The sequence below is a fragment of the Oncorhynchus clarkii genome, chromosome 13, assembly GCF_045791955.1.
Source record: "Oncorhynchus clarkii lewisi isolate Uvic-CL-2024 chromosome 13, UVic_Ocla_1.0, whole genome shotgun sequence".
Taxonomy (NCBI): Eukaryota; Metazoa; Chordata; class Actinopteri; order Salmoniformes; family Salmonidae; genus Oncorhynchus; species Oncorhynchus clarkii.
In genome coordinates this window covers 28,552,785-28,570,803 of record NC_092159.1, presented here as the reverse complement: position 1 = coordinate 28,570,803, position 18,019 = coordinate 28,552,785, and the positions used below count along the sequence as shown (strand labels likewise).

Below are 18,019 nucleotides of genomic sequence, written 5' to 3'. Positions count from 1 at the left end.
GACCTAGAGAGATACAACCTACTGTAACCTACTGGCATGACCGAGAGAGATACAACCTACTGTAACCTACTGGCATGACCTAGAGCGATACAACCTACTGTAACCTACTGCCATGACCTAGAGAGATACAACCTACTGTAACATACTGGCATGACCGAGAGAGATACAACCTACTGTAACCTACTGGCATGACCTAGAGAGTTACAACCTACTGTAACCTACTTGCATGACCTAGAGAGATACAACCTACTGTAACATACTGGCATGACCGAGAGAGATACAACCTACTGTAACCTACTGGCATGACCTAGAGATATACAACCTACTGTAACCTACTGGCATGACCTAGACTGTTACAACCTACTGTAGCCTAATGGCATGACCTAGATAGATAAAACCACTTGGATACAACTTACTGTAACCTACTGGCCTAGAGAGATACAACCTACTGTAACCTACTGGCATGACCTAGAGAGATACAACCTACTGTAACCTACTGGCATGACCGAGAGAGATACAACCTACTGTAACCTACTGGCATGACCTAGATAGTTACAACCTACTGTAACCTACTGACATGACCTAGAGAGTTACAATCTACCGTAGCCTACTGGCATGACCTAGAGAGATACAACCAACTGTAACCTACTGGCATGACTTAGAGAGTTACAACCTACTGTAGCCTACTGGCATGACCTAGGGAGATACAACCTACTGTAACCTACTGACATGACCTAGATAGTTACAACCTACTGTAACCTACTGACATGACCTAGAGAGTTACAACCTACTGTAACCTATTGGGATGACCTAGAGAGATACAACCTACTGTAACCTATTGGGATGACCTAGAGAGATACAACCTACTGTAACCCACTGACATGACCTAGAGAGATACAACCTACTGTAACCTACTGGCATGACCTAGAGAGATACAACCAACTGTAACCTACTGGCATGACCTAGAGAGATACAACCTACTGGCATGACCTAGAGAGATACAACCTACTGTAACCCACTGACATGACCTAGAGAGATACAACCAACTGTAACCTACTGGCATGACCTAGAGAGATACAACCTACTGTAACCTACTGGAATGACCTAGAGATTTACAATCTACCGTAGCCTACTGGCATGACCTAGAGAGACACAACCTACTGTAACCTACTGGCATGACCTAGAGAGATACAACCTACTGTAACCTACTGGCATGACCTAGAGAGATACAACCTACTGTAACCTACTGGCATGACCTAGAGAGATACAACCTACTGTAACCTACTGGCATGACCTAGAGAGATACCACCTACTGTAACCTACTGGCATGGCCTAGAGAGTTACAACCTACTGTAGTCTACTGGCATGACCTAGAGAGTTACAACCTACTGTATCCTACTGGCATGTCCTAGATAGATACAACCTACTGTAACCTACTGGCATGACCTAGAGAGATACAACCTACTGTAACCTACTGGCATGACCTAGAGAGATAAAAACCTACTGTAATCTACTGGCATGACCTAGAGATACAACCTACTGTAACATACTGGCATGACCTAGAGATAAAACCTACTGTAACCTACCTGCATGACCTAGAGAGTTACAACCTACTGTAACCTACTGGAATGACCTAGAGAGTTACAATCTACCGTAGCCTACTGGCATGACCTAGAGAGTTACAACCTACTTTAGCCTAATGGCATGACCTAGAGAGATAAAACCACTTGGATACAACCTACTGTAACCTGCTGGGATGACCTAGAGAGATACAATGTACTGTGGAATACTGGCATGACCTAGAGAGTTACAACCTACTGTAACCTACTGCCATGACCTAGAGAGATACAACCTACTGTAGCCTACTGGCATGACCTAGAGAGATACAACCAATTTGATACAACCTACTGTAACCTACTGGCATGTCCTAGAGAGATACAACCTACTGTAACATACTGGCATGACTGAGAGAGATACAACCTACTGTAACCTACTGGCATGACCTAGAGAGTTACAACCTACTGTAACCTACTTGCATGACCGAGAGAGATACAACCTACTGTAACCTACTGGCATGACCTAGAGATATACAACCTACTGTAACCTACTGGCATGACCTAGAGAGTTACAACCTACTGTAGCCTAATGGCATGACCTAGAGAGATAAAACCACTTGGATACAACTTACTGTAACCTACTGGCACGGCCTAGAGAGATACAACCTACTGTAACCTACTGGCATGACCTAGAGAGATACAACCTACTGTAACCTACTGGCATGACCGAGAGAGATACAACCTACTGTAACTTACTGGCATGACCTAGAGAGATACAACCTACTGTAACCTACTGGCATGCCCTAGAGAGATACAGCATACTGTAACCTACTGGCATGACCTAGAGAGATACAACCTACTGTAACCTACTGGCATGACCTACAGAGATACAACCTACTGGCATGACCTAGAGAGTTACAATGTACTGTGGAATACTGGCATGACCTAGAGAGTTACAACCTACTGTAGCCTAATGGCATGACCTAGAGAGATAAAACCACTTGGATACAACCTACTGTAACCTACTGGCATGACCTAGAGAGATACAACCTACTGTAACCTACTGGCATGACCTAGAGAGATACAACCTACTGTAACCTACTGGCATGACCTAGAGCGATACAACCTACTGTAACCTACTGCCATGACCTAGAGAGATACAACCTACTGTAACCTACTGGCATGACCGAGAGAGATACAACTTACTGTAACATACTGGCATGACCGAGAGAGATACAAACTACTGTAACCTACTGGCATGACCTAGAGAGACACAACCTACTGTAACCTACTGGCATGACCTAGAGAGATACAACCTACTGTAACCTACTGTAACCTACTGGCATGACCTAGAGAGATACAACCTACTGTAACCTACTGGCATGGCCTAGAGAGATACAACCTACTGTAGTCTACTGGCATGACCTAGAGAGTTACAACCTACTGTAACCTACTGGCATGTCCTAGATAGATACAACCTACTGTAACCTACTGGCATGACCTAGAGAGATACAACCTACTGTAACCTACTGGCATGACCTAGAGAGATACAACCTACTGTAACCTACTGGCATGACCTAGAGAGATACACCTACTGTAACATACTGGCATGACCTAGAGATAAAACCTACTGTAACCTACTGGCATGACCTAGAGATACAACCTACTGTAACATACTGGCATGACCTCGAGATAAAACCTACTGTAACCTACCTGCATGACCTAGAGAGTTACAACCTACTGTAACCTACTGGAATGACCTAGAGAGTTACAATCTACCGTAGCCTACTGGCATGACCTAGAGAGACACAACCTACTGTAACCTACTGGCATGACCTAGAGAGATACAACATACTGTAACCTACTGGCATGACCTAGAGAGATACAACCTACTGTAACCTACTGGCATGGCCTAGAGAGATACAACCTACTGTAGCCTAATGGCATGACCTAGAGAGATAAAACCACTTGGATACAACCTACTGTAACCTACTGGCATGACCTAGAGAGATACAACCTACTGTAACCTACTGGCATGACCTAGAGAGATACAACCTACTGTAACCTACTGGCATGACCGAGAGAGATACAACCTACTGTAACCTACTGGCATGACCTAGAGCGATACAACCTACTGTAACCTACTGCCATGACCTAGAGAGATACAACCTACTGTAGCCTACTGGCATGACCTAGAGAGATACAACCAATTTGATACAACCTACTGTAACCTACTGGCATGACCTAGAGATACAACCTACTGTAACATACTGGCATTACCGAGAGAGATACAACCTACTGTAACCTACTGGCATGACCTAGAGAGTTACAACCTACTGTAACCTACTTGCATGACCTAGAGAGATACAACCTACTGTTACCTACTGGCATGACCTAGAGATATACAACCTACTGTAACCTACTGGCATGACCTAGAGAGTTACAACCTACTGTAGCCTAATGGCATGACCTAGAGAGATAAAACCACTTGGATACAACTTACTGTAACCTACTGGCATGACCTAGAGAGATACAACCTACTGTAACCTACTGGCATGACCTAGAGATATACAACCTACTGTAACCTACTTGCATGACCTAGGGAGATGTAACCTACTGGCATGACCTAGAGAGTTACAACCTACTTTAGCCTAATGGCATGACCTAGAGAGATAAAACCACTAGGATACAACCTACTGTAGCCTACTGTCATGGCCTAGAGAGATACAACCTACTGTAGTCTAAAGGCATGACCTAGAGAGATACAACCAACTGTAACCTACTGGCATGACCTAGAGAGATACAACCTACTGTAACCTACTGGCATGACCTAGAGAGATACAACCTACTGTAACCTACTGGCATGACCTAGAGAGATACAACCAACTGTAACCTACTGGCATGACCTAGAGAGATACAACCTACTGTAACCTACTGGCATGACCTAGAGAGATACAACCTACTGTAACATACTGGCTTGACCTAGAGATAAAACCTACTGTAACCTACCTGCATGACCTAGAGAGTTACAACCTACTGTAACCTACTGGAATGACCTAGAGAGTTACAATCTACCGTAGCCTACTGGCATGACCTAGAGAGATACAACCTACTGTAACCTACTGGCATGACCGAGAGAGATACAACCTACTGTAACCTACTGGCATGACCTAGAGCGATACAACCTACTGTAACCTACTGCCATGACCTAGAGAGATACAACCTACTGTAACATACTGGCATGACCGAGAGAGATACAACCTACTGTAACCTACTGGCATGACCTAGAGAGTTACAACCTACTGTAACCTACTTGCATGACCTAGAGAGATACAACCTACTGTAACATACTGGCATGACCGAGAGAGATACAACCTACTGTAACCTACTGGCATGACCTAGAGATATACAACCTACTGTAACCTACTGGCATGACCTAGACTGTTACAACCTACTGTAGCCTAATGGCATGACCTAGATAGATAAAACCACTTGGATACAACTTACTGTAACCTACTGGCCTAGAGAGATACAACCTACTGTAACCTACTGGCATGACCTAGAGAGATACAACCTACTGTAACCTACTGGCATGACCGAGAGAGATACAACCTACTGTAACCTACTGGCATGACCTAGAGAGATACAACCTACCCTAGCCTGGCAACCTACTATAGTCTACTGGCATGACCTAGAGAGATACAACCTACTGTAAACTACTGGCATTACCTAGAGAGATAAAACCAACTGTAACCTACTGGCATGACCTAGAGAGTTACAACCTACAGAAGCCTACTGGCATGGCCTAGAGAGTTACAACCTACTGTTGCCTACTGGCATGACCTAAAGAGATACAACCACTTGGATACAACTGTAACCTACTGGCATGACCTAGAGAGATACAACCTACTGTAACCTACTTGCATGACCTAGAGATATACAACCAACTGTAACCTACTGTCATGGCCTAGAGAGATACAACCAACTGTAACCTACTGGCATGACCTAGAGAGATACAACCTACTGTAGTCTAAAGGCATGACCTAGAGAGATACAACCAACTGTAACCTACTGGCATGACCTAGAGAGATACAACCTACTGTAACCTACTGGCATGACCGAGAGAGATACAACCTACTGTAACCTACTGGCATGACCGAGAGAGATACAACCTACTGTAACCTACTGGCATGACCGAGAGAGATACAACCTACTGTAACCTACTGGCATGACCTAGAGCGATACAACCTACTGTAACCTACTGCCATGACCTAGAGAGATACAACCTACTGTAGCCTACTGGCATGACCTAGAGAGATACAACCAATTTGATACAACCTACTGTAACCTACTGGCATGACCTAGAGAGATACAACCTACTGTAACATACTGGCATGACCGAGAGAGATACAACCTACTGTAACCTACTGGCATGGCCTAGAGAGTTACAACCTACTGTAACCTACTTGCATGACCTAGAGAGATACAACCTACTGTAACATACTGGCATGACCGAGAGAGATACAACCTACTGTAACCTACTGGCATGACCTAGAGAGTTACAACCTACTGTAGCCTAATGGCATGACCTAGAGAGGTAAAACCACTTGGATACAACTTACTGTAACCTACTGGCATGACCTAGAGAGATACAACCTACTGTAACCTACTGGCATGACCTAGAGAGATACAACCTACTGTAACCTACTGGCATGACCGAGAGAGATACAACCTACTGTAACCTACTGGCATGACCGAGAGAGATACAACCTACTGTTACCTACTGGCATGCCCTAGAGAGATACAGCATACTGTAACTTACTGGCATGACCTAGAGAGATACAACCTACTGTAACCTACTGGCATGCCCTAGAGAGATACAGCATACTGTAACCTACTGGCATGACCTAGAGAGATACAACCTACTGTAACCTACTGGCATGTCCTAGATAGATACAACCTACTGTAACCTACTGGCATGACCTAGAGAGATGTAACCTACTGGCATGACCTAGAGAGTTACAACCTACTTTAGCCTAATGGCATGACCTAGAGAGATAAAACCACTTGGATACAACCTACTGTAACCCACTGACATGACCTAGAGAGATACAACCTACTGTAACCTACTGGCATGACCTAGAGAGATACAACCAACTGTAACCTACTGGCATGACCTAGAGAGATACAACCTACTGGCATGACCTAGAGAGATACAACCTACTGTAACCCACTGACATGACCTAGAGAGATACAACCAACTGTAACCTACTGGCATGACCTAGAGAGATACAACCTACTGTAAACAACTGGCATGACCTAGAGAGATACAACCAACTGTAACCTACTGGCATGACCTAGAGAGATACAACCTACTGTAACCTACTGGCATGACCGAGAGAGATACAACCTACTGTAACCTACTGGCATGACCGAGAGAGATACAACCTACTGTAAACAACTGGCATGACCTAGAGAGATACAACCAATTTTATACAACCTACTGTAACCTACTGGCATGACCTAGAGATACAACCTACTGTAACCTACTGGCATGACCTAGAGATACAACCTACTGTAACCTACTGGCATGACCTAGAGATACAACCTACTGTGACACACTGGCATGACCGAGAGAGATACAACCTACTGTTACCTACTGGCATGACCTAGAGATATACAACCTACTGTAACCTACTGGCATGACCTAGAGAGTTACAACCGACTGTAGCCTAATGGCATGACCTAGAGAGATACAACCACTTGGATACAACCTACTGTAACCTACTGGCATGACCTAGAGATATACAACCTACTGTAACCTACTGGCATGACCTAGAGAGTTACAACCTACTGTAGCCTAATGGCATGACCTAGAGAGATAAAACCACTTGGATACAACTTACTGTAACCTACTGGCATGACCTAGAGAGATACAACCTACTGTAACCTACTGGCATGACCTAGAGATATACAACCTACTGTAACCTACTTGCATGACCTAGAGAGTTACAACCGACTGTAGCCTAATGGCATGACCTAGAGAGATACAACCACTTGGATACAACCTACTGTAACCTACTGGCATGACCTAGAGAGATACAACCTACTGTAACCTACTGGCATGACCTAGAGAGATACACCCTACTGTTGCCTACTGGCATGTCCTAGATAGATACAACCTACTGTAACCTACTGGCATGACCTAGAGAGATACAACCTACTGTAGCCTACTGGCATGACCTAGAGAGATACAACCAATTTGATACAACCTACTGTAACCTACTGGCATGACCTAGAGAGATACAACCTACTGTAACATACTGGCATGACCGAGAGAGATACAACCTACTGTAACCTACTGGCATGACCTAGAGAGTTACAACCTACTGTAACCTACTTGCATGACCTAGAGAGATACAACCTATTGTAACATACTGGCATGACCGAGAGAGATACAACCTACTGTAACCTACTGGCATGACCTAGAGAGTTACAACCTACTGTAGCCTAATGGCATGACCTAGAGAGGTAAAACCACTTGGATACAACTTACTGTAACCTACTGGCATGACCTAGAGAGATACAACCTACTGTAACCTACTGGCATGACCTAGAGAGATACAACCTACTGTAACCTACTGGCATGACCGAGAGAGATACAACCTACTGTAACCTACTGGCATGACCGAGAGAGATACAACCTACTGTTACCTACTGGCATGCCCTAGAGAGATACAGCATACTGTAACTTACTGGCATGACCTAGAGAGATACAACCTACTGTAACCTACTGGCATGCCCTAGAGAGATACAGCATACTGTAACCTACTGGCATGACCTAGAGAGATACAACCTACTGTAACCTACTGGCATGTCCTAGATAGATACAACCTACTGTAACCTACTGGCATGACCTAGAGAGATGTAACCTACTGGCATGACCTAGAGAGTTACAACCTACTTTAGCCTAATGGCATGACCTAGAGAGATAAAACCACTTGGATACAACCTACTGTAACCCACTGACATGACCTAGAGAGATACAACCTACTGTAACCTACTGGCATGACCTAGAGAGATACAACCAACTGTAACCTACTGGCATGACCTAGAGAGATACAACCTACTGGCATGACCTAGAGAGATACAACCTACTGTAACCCACTGACATGACCTAGAGAGATACAACCAACTGTAACCTACTGGCATGACCTAGAGAGATACAACCTACTGTAAACAACTGGCATGACCTAGAGAGATACAACCAACTGTAACCTACTGGCATGACCTAGAGAGATACAACCTACTGTAACCTACTGGCATGACCGAGAGAGATACAACCTACTGTAACCTACTGGCATGACCGAGAGAGATACAACCTACTGTAAACAACTGGCATGACCTAGAGAGATACAACCAATTTTATACAACCTACTGTAACCTACTGGCATGACCTAGAGATACAACCTACTGTAACCTACTGGCATGACCTAGAGATACAACCTACTGTAACCTACTGGCATGACCTAGAGATACAACCTACTGTAACACACTGGCATGACCGAGAGAGATACAACCTACTGTTACCTACTGGCATGACCTAGAGATATACAACCTACTGTAACCTACTGGCATGACCTAGAGAGTTACAACCGACTGTAGCCTAATGGCATGACCTAGAGAGATACAACCACTTGGATACAACCTACTGTAACCTACTGGCATGACCTAGAGAGATACAACCTACTGTAACCTACTGGCATGACCTAGAGAGATACACCCTACTGTTGCCTACTGGCATGTCCTAGATAGATACAACCTACTGTAACCTACTGGCATGACCTAGAGAGATACAACCTACTGTAGCCTACTGGCATGACCTAGAGAGATACAACCTACTGTAACCTACTGGCATGACCTAGAGAGATACAACCTACCCTAGCCTGGCAACCTACTATAGTCTACTGGCATGACCTAGAGAGATACAACCTACTGTAAACTACTGGCATTACCTAGAGAGATAAAACCAACTGTAACCTACTGGCATGACCTAGAGAGTTACAACCTACAGAAGCCTACTGGCATGGCCTAGAGAGTTACAACCTACTGTTGCCTACTGGCATGACCTAAAGAGATACAACCACTTGGATACAACTGTAACCTACTGGCATGACCTAGAGAGATACAACCTACTGTAACCTACTTGCATGACCTAGAGATATACAACCTACTGTAACCTACTGCCATGACCTAGAGAGATACAACCTACTGTAGCCTACTGGCATGACCTAGAGAGATACAACCAATTTGATACAACCTACTGTAACATACTGGCATGACCGAGAGAGATACAACCTACTGTAACCTACTGGCATGACCTAGAGAGTTACAACCTACTGTAACCTACTTGCATGACCTAGAGAGATACAACCTACTGTAACCTACTGGCATGACCTAGAGAGATACAACCTACTGTAACCTAATGGCATGACCTAGAGAGGTAAAACCACTTGGATACAACTTACTGTAACCTACTGGCATGACCTAGAGAGATACAACCTACTGTAACCTACTGGCATGACCTAGAGAGATACAACCTACTGTAACCTACTGGCATGACCGAGAGAGATACAACCTACTGTAACCTACTGGCATGACCGAGAGAGATACAACCTACTGTAACCTACTGGCATGCCCTAGAGAGATACAGCATACTGTAACTTACTGGCATGACCTAGAGAGATACAACCTACTGTAACCTACTGGCATGCCCTAGAGAGATACAGCATACTGTAACCTACTGGCATGACCTAGAGAGATACAACCTACTGTAACCTACTGGCATGTCCTAGATAGATACAACCTACTGGCATGACCTAGAGAGATGTAACCTACTGGCATGACCTAGAGAGTTACAACCTACTTTAGCCTAATGGCATGACCTAGAGAGATAAAACCACTTGGATACAACCTACTGTAACCTACTGGCATGACTGAGAGAGATACCACCTACTGTAACCTACTGGCATGACCTAGAGAGATACAACCTACTGTAGCCTACTGGCATGACCTAGAGAGATACAACCTACCCTAGCCTGGCAACCTACTATAGTCTACTGGCATGACCTAGAGAGATACAACCTACTGTAAACTACTGGCATTACCTAGAGAGATAAAACCAACTGTAACCTACTGGCATGACCTAGAGAGTTACAACCTACAGTAGCCTACTGGCATGGCCTAGAGAGTTACAACCTACTGTAGCCTACTGGCATGACCTAAAGAGATACAACCACTTGGATAAAACTGTAACCTACTGGCATGACCTAGAGAGATACAACCTACTGTAACCTACTTGCATGACCTAGAGATATACAACCAACTGTAACCTACTGGCATGACCTAGAGAGTTACAACCTACTGTAGCCTACTGTCATGGCCTAGAGAGATACAACCTACTGTAGTCTAAAGGCATGACCTAGAGAGATACAACCAACTGTAACCTACTGGCATGACCTAGAGAGATACAACCTACTGTAGTCTAAAGGCATGACCTAGAGAGATACAACCAACTGTAACCTACTGGCATGACCTAGAGAGATACAACCTACTGTAACCTACTGGCATGACCGAGAGAGATACAACCTACTGTAACCTACTGGCATGACCGAGAGAGATACAACCTACTGTAAGCTACTGGCATGACCGAGAGAGATACAACCTACTGTAACCTACTGGCATGACCTAGAGCGATACAACCTACTGTAACCTACTGCCATGACCTAGAGAGATACAACCTACTGTAGCCTACTGGCATGACCTAGAGAGATACAACCAATTTGATACAACCTACTGTAACCTACTGGCATGACCTAGAGAGATACAACCTACTGTAACATACTGGCATGACCTAGAGAGATACAACCTACTGTAACATACTGGCATGACCGAGAGAGTTACAACCTACTTTAGCCTAATGGCATGACCTAGAGAGATAAAACCACTTGGATACAACCTACTGTAACCCACTGACATGACCTAGAGAGATACAACCTACTGTAACCTACTGGCATGACCTAGAGAGATACAACCAACTGTAACCTACTGGCATGACCTAGAGAGATACAACCTACTTGCATGACCTAGAGAGATACAACCTACTGTAACCCACTGACATGACCTAGAGAGATACAACCAACTGTAACCTACTGGCATGACCTAGAGAGATACAACCTACTGTAAACAACTGGCATGACCTAGAGAGATACAACCAACTGTAACCTACTGGCATGACCTAGAGAGATACAACCTACTGTAACCTACTGGCATGACCGAGAGAGATACAACCTACTGTAACCTACTGGCATGACCTAGAGAGATAAAACCACTTGGATACAACCTACTGTAACCCACTGACATGACCTAGAGAGATACAACCTACTGTAACCTACTGGCATGACCTAGAGAGATACAACCAACTGTAACCTGCTGGCATGACCTAGAGAGATACAACCTACTGGCATGACCTAGAGAGATACAACCTACTGTAACCCACTGACATGACCTAGAGAGATACAACCAACTGTAACCTACTGGCATGACCTAGAGAGATACAACCTACTGTAAACAACTGGCATGACCTAGAGAGATACAACCAACTGTAACCTACTGGCATGACCTAGAGAGATACAACCTACTGTAACCTACTGGCATGACCGAGAGAGATACAACCTACTGTAACCTACTGGCATGACCGAGAGAGATACAACCTACTGTAAACAACTGGCATGACCTAGAGAGATACAACCAATTTTATACAACCTACTGTAACCTACTGGCATGACCTAGAGATACAACCTACTGTAACCTACTGGCATGACCTAGAGATACAACCTACTGTAACCTACTGGCATGACCTAGAGATACAACCTACTGTAACACACTGGCATGACCGAGAGAGATACAACCTACTGTTACCTACTGGCATGACCTAGAGATATACAACCTACTGTAACCTACTGGCATGACCTAGAGAGTTACAACCGACTGTAGCCTAATGGCATGACCTAGAGAGATACAACCACTTGGATACAACCTACTGTAACCTACTGGCATGCCCTAGAGAGATACAACCTACTGTAACCTACTGGCATGACCTAGAGAGATACACCCTACTGTTGCCTACTGGCATGTCCTAGATAGATACAACCTACTGTAACCTACTGGCATGACCTAGAGAGATACAACCTACTGTAGCCTACTGGCATGACCTAGAGAGATACAACCTACTGTAACCTACTGGCATGACCTAGAGAGATACAACCTACCCTAGCCTGGCAACCTACTATAGTCTACTGGCATGACCTAGAGAGATACAACCTACTGTAAACTACTGGCATTACCTAGAGAGATAAAACCAACTGTAACCTACTGGCATGACCTAGAGAGATACAACCTACTGTAACCTACTGGCATGTCCTAGATAGATACAACCTACTGTAACCTACTGGCATGACCTAGAGAGATGTAACCTACTGGCATGACCTAGAGAGTTACAACCTACTTTAGCCTAATGGCATGACCTAGAGAGATAAAACCACTTGGATACAACCTACTGTAACCTACTGGCATGACTGAGAGAGATACCACCTACTGTAACCTACTGGCATGACCTAGAGAGATACAACCTACTGTAGCCTACTGGCATGACCTAGAGAGATACAACCTACCCTAGCCTGGCAACCTACTATAGTCTACTGGCATGACCTAGAGAGATACAACCTACTGTAAACTACTGGCATTACCTAGAGAGATAAAACCAACTGTAACCTACTGGCATGACCTAGAGAGTTACAACCTACAGTAGCCTACTGGCATGGCCTAGAGAGTTACAACCTACTGTAGCCTACTGGCATGACCTAAAGAGATACAACCACTTGGATAAAACTGTAACCTACTGGCATGACCTAGAGAGATACAACCTACTGTAACCTACTTGCATGACCTAGAGATATACAACCAACTGTAACCTACTGGCATGACCTAGAGAGTTACAACCTACTGTAGCCTACTGTCATGGCCTAGAGAGATACAACCTACTGTAGTCTAAAGGCATGACCTAGAGAGATACAACCAACTGTAACCTACTGGCATGACCTAGAGAGATACAACCTACTGTAGTCTAAAGGCATGACCTAGAGAGATACAACCAACTGTAACCTACTGGCATGACCTAGAGAGATACAACCTACTGTAACCTACTGGCATGACCGAGAGAGATACAACCTACTGTAACCTACTGGCATGACCGAGAGAGATACAACCTACTGTAAGCTACTGGCATGACCGAGAGAGATACAACCTACTGTAACCTACTGGCATGACCTAGAGCGATACAACCTACTGTAACCTACTGCCATGACCTAGAGAGATACAACCTACTGTAGCCTACTGGCATGACCTAGAGAGATACAACCAATTTGATACAACCTACTGTAACCTACTGGCATGACCTAGAGAGATACAACCTACTGTAACATACTGGCATGACCGAGAGAGTTACAACCTACTGTAACCTACTTGCATGACCTAGAGAGATACAACCTACTGTAACATACTGGCATGACCGAGAGAGATACAACCTACTGTAACCTACTGGCATGACCTAGAGATATACAACCTACTGTAACCTACTGGCATGACCTAGAGAGTTACAACCTACTGTAGCCTAATGGCATGACCTAGAGAGATAAAACCACTTGGATACAACTTACTGTAACCTACTGGCATGACCTAGAGAGATACAACCTACTGTAACCTACTGGCATGACCTAGAGAGATACAACCTACTGTAACCTACTGGCATGACCGAGAGAGATACAACCTACTGTAGCCTACTGGCATGACCTAGAGAGATACAACCAATTTGATACAACCTACTGTAACATACTGGCATGACCGAGAGAGATACAACCTACTGTAACCTACTGGCATGACCTAGAGAGTTACAACCTACTGTAACCTACTTGCATGACCTAGAGAGATACAACCTACTGTAACCTACTGGCATGACCTAGAGAGATACAACCTACTGTAACCTAATGGCATGACCTAGAGAGGTAAAACCACTTGGATACAACTTACTGTAACCTACTGGCATGACCTAGAGAGATACAACCTACTGTAACCTACTGGCATGACCTAGAGAGATACAACCTACTGTAACCTACTGGCATGACCGAGAGAGATACAACCTACTGTAACCTACTGGCATGACCGAGAGAGATACAACCTACTGTAACCTACTGGCATGCCCTAGAGAGATACAGCATACTGTAACTTACTGGCATGACCTAGAGAGATACAACCTACTGTAACCTACTGGCATGCCCTAGAGAGATACAGCATACTGTAACCTACTGGCATGACCTAGAGAGATACAACCTACTGTAACCTACTGGCATGACCGAGAGAGATACAACCTACTGTAACCTACTGGCATGACCGAGAGAGATACAACCTACTGTAAACAACTGGCATGACCTAGAGAGATACAACCAATTTTATACAACCTACTGTAACCTACTGGCATGACCTAGAGATACAACCTACTGTAACCTACTGGCATGACCTAGAGATACAACCTACTGTAACCTACTGGCATGACCTAGAGATACAACCTACTGTAACACACTGGCATGACCGAGAGAGATACAACCTACTGTTACCTACTGGCATGACCTAGAGATATACAACCTACTGTAACCTACTGGCATGACCTAGAGAGTTACAACCGACTGTAGCCTAATGGCATGACCTAGAGAGATACAACCACTTGGATACAACCTACTGTAACCTACTGGCATGACCTAGAGAGATACAACCTACTGTAACCTACTGGCATGACCTAGAGAGATACACCCTACTGTTGCCTACTGGCATGTCCTAGATAGATACAACCTACTGTAACCTACTGGCATGACCTAGAGAGATACAACCTACTGTAGCCTACTGGCATGACCTAGAGAGATACAACCTACTGTAACCTACTGGCATGACCTAGAGAGATACAACCTACCCTAGCCTGGCAACCTACTATAGTCTACTGGCATGACCTAGAGAGATACAACCTACTGTAAACTACTGGCATTACCTAGAGAGATAAAACCAACTGTAACCTACTGGCATGACCTAGAGAGATACAACCTACTGTAACCTACTGGCATGTCCTAGATAGATACAACCTACTGTAACCTACTGGCATGACCTAGAGAGATGTAACCTACTGGCATGACCTAGAGAGTTACAACCTACTTTAGCCTAATGGCATGACCTAGAGAGATAAAACCACTTGGATACAACCTACTGTAACCTACTGGCATGACTGAGAGAGATACCACCTACTGTAACCTACTGGCATGACCTAGAGAGATACAACCTACTGTAGCCTACTGGCATGACCTAGAGAGATACAACCTACCCTAGCCTGGCAACCTACTATAGTCTACTGGCATGACCTAGAGAGATACAACCTACTGTAAACTACTGGCATTACCTAGAGAGATAAAACCAACTGTAACCTACTGGCATGACCTAGAGAGTTACAACCTACAGTAGCCTACTGGCATGGCCTAGAGAGTTACAACCTACTGTAGCCTACTGGCATGACCTAAAGAGATACAACCACTTGGATAAAACTGTAACCTACTGGCATGACCTAGAGAGATACAACCTACTGTAACCTACTTGCATGACCTAGAGATATACAACCAACTGTAACCTACTGGCATGACCTAGAGAGTTACAACCTACTGTAGCCTACTGTCATGGCCTAGAGAGATACAACCTACTGTAGTCTAAAGGCATGACCTAGAGAGATACAACCAACTGTAACCTACTGGCATGACCTAGAGAGATACAACCTACTGTAGTCTAAAGGCATGACCTAGAGAGATACAACCAACTGTAACCTACTGGCATGACCTAGAGAGATACAACCTACTGTAACCTACTGGCATGACCGAGAGAGATACAACCTACTGTAACCTACTGGCATGACCGAGAGAGATACAACCTACTGTAAGCTACTGGCATGACCGAGAGAGATACAACCTACTGTAACCTACTGGCATGACCTAGAGCGATACAACCTACTGTAACCTACTGCCATGACCTAGAGAGATACAACCTACTGTAGCCTACTGGCATGACCTAGAGAGATACAACCAATTTGATACAACCTACTGTAACCTACTGGCATGACCTAGAGAGATACAACCTACTGTAACATACTGGCATGACCGAGAGAGTTACAACCTACTGTAACCTACTTGCATGACCTAGAGAGATACAACCTACTGTAACATACTGGCATGACCGAGAGAGATACAACCTACTGTAACCTACTGGCATGACCTAGAGATATACAACCTACTGTAACCTACTGGCATGACCTAGAGAGTTACAACCTACTGTAGCCTAATGGCATGACCTAGAGAGATAAAACCACTTGGATACAACTTACTGTAACCTACTGGCATGACCTAGAGAGATACAACCTACTGTAACCTACTGGCATGACCTAGAGAGATACAACCTACTGTAACCTACTGGCATGACCGAGAGAGATACAACCTACTGTAGCCTACTGGCATGACCTAGAGAGATACAACCAATTTGATACAACCTACTGTAACATACTGGCATGACCGAGAGAGATACAACCTACTGTAACCTACTGGCATGACCTAGAGAGTTACAACCTACTGTAACCTACTTGCATGACCTAGAGAGATACAACCTACTGTAACCTACTGGCATGACCTAGAGAGATACAACCTACTGTAACCTAATGGCATGACCTAGAGAGGTAAAACCACTTGGATACAACTTACTGTAACCTACTGGCATGACCTAGAGAGATACAACCTACTGTAACCTACTGGCATGACCTAGAGAGATACAACCTACTGTAACCTACTGGCATGACCGAGAGAGATACAACCTACTGTAACCTACTGGCATGACCGAGAGAGATACAACCTACTGTAACCTACTGGCATGCCCTAGAGAGATACAGCATACTGTAACTTACTGGCATGACCTAGAGAGATACAACCTACTGTAACCTACTGGCATGCCCTAGAGAGATACAGCATACTGTAACCTACTGGCATGACCTAGAGAGATACAACCTACTGTAACCTACTGGCATGTCCTAGATAGATACAACCTACTGTAACCTACTGGCATGACCTAGAGAGATGTAACCTACTGGCATGACCTAGAGAGTTACAACCTACTTTAGCCTAATGGCATGACCTAGAGAGATAAAACCACTTGGATACAACCTACTGTAACCTACTGGCATGACTGAGAGAGATACCACCTACTGTAACCTACTGGCATGACCTAGAGAGATACAACCTACTGTAGCCTACTGGCATGACCTAGAGAGATAC

The 18,019-nt window shown here is 44.4% G+C and overlaps 1 protein-coding gene across 1 annotated transcript in view; it reads left to right on the top strand.

Annotated features, from left to right (window-relative positions):
* The window catches only part of LOC139424760 (zinc finger protein ZFP2-like), a 131,540-nt gene that overhangs the window by 21,133 nt on the left and 92,388 nt on the right, over positions 1-18,019 (top strand). The gene's annotated exons all lie outside the window — the stretch shown is intronic.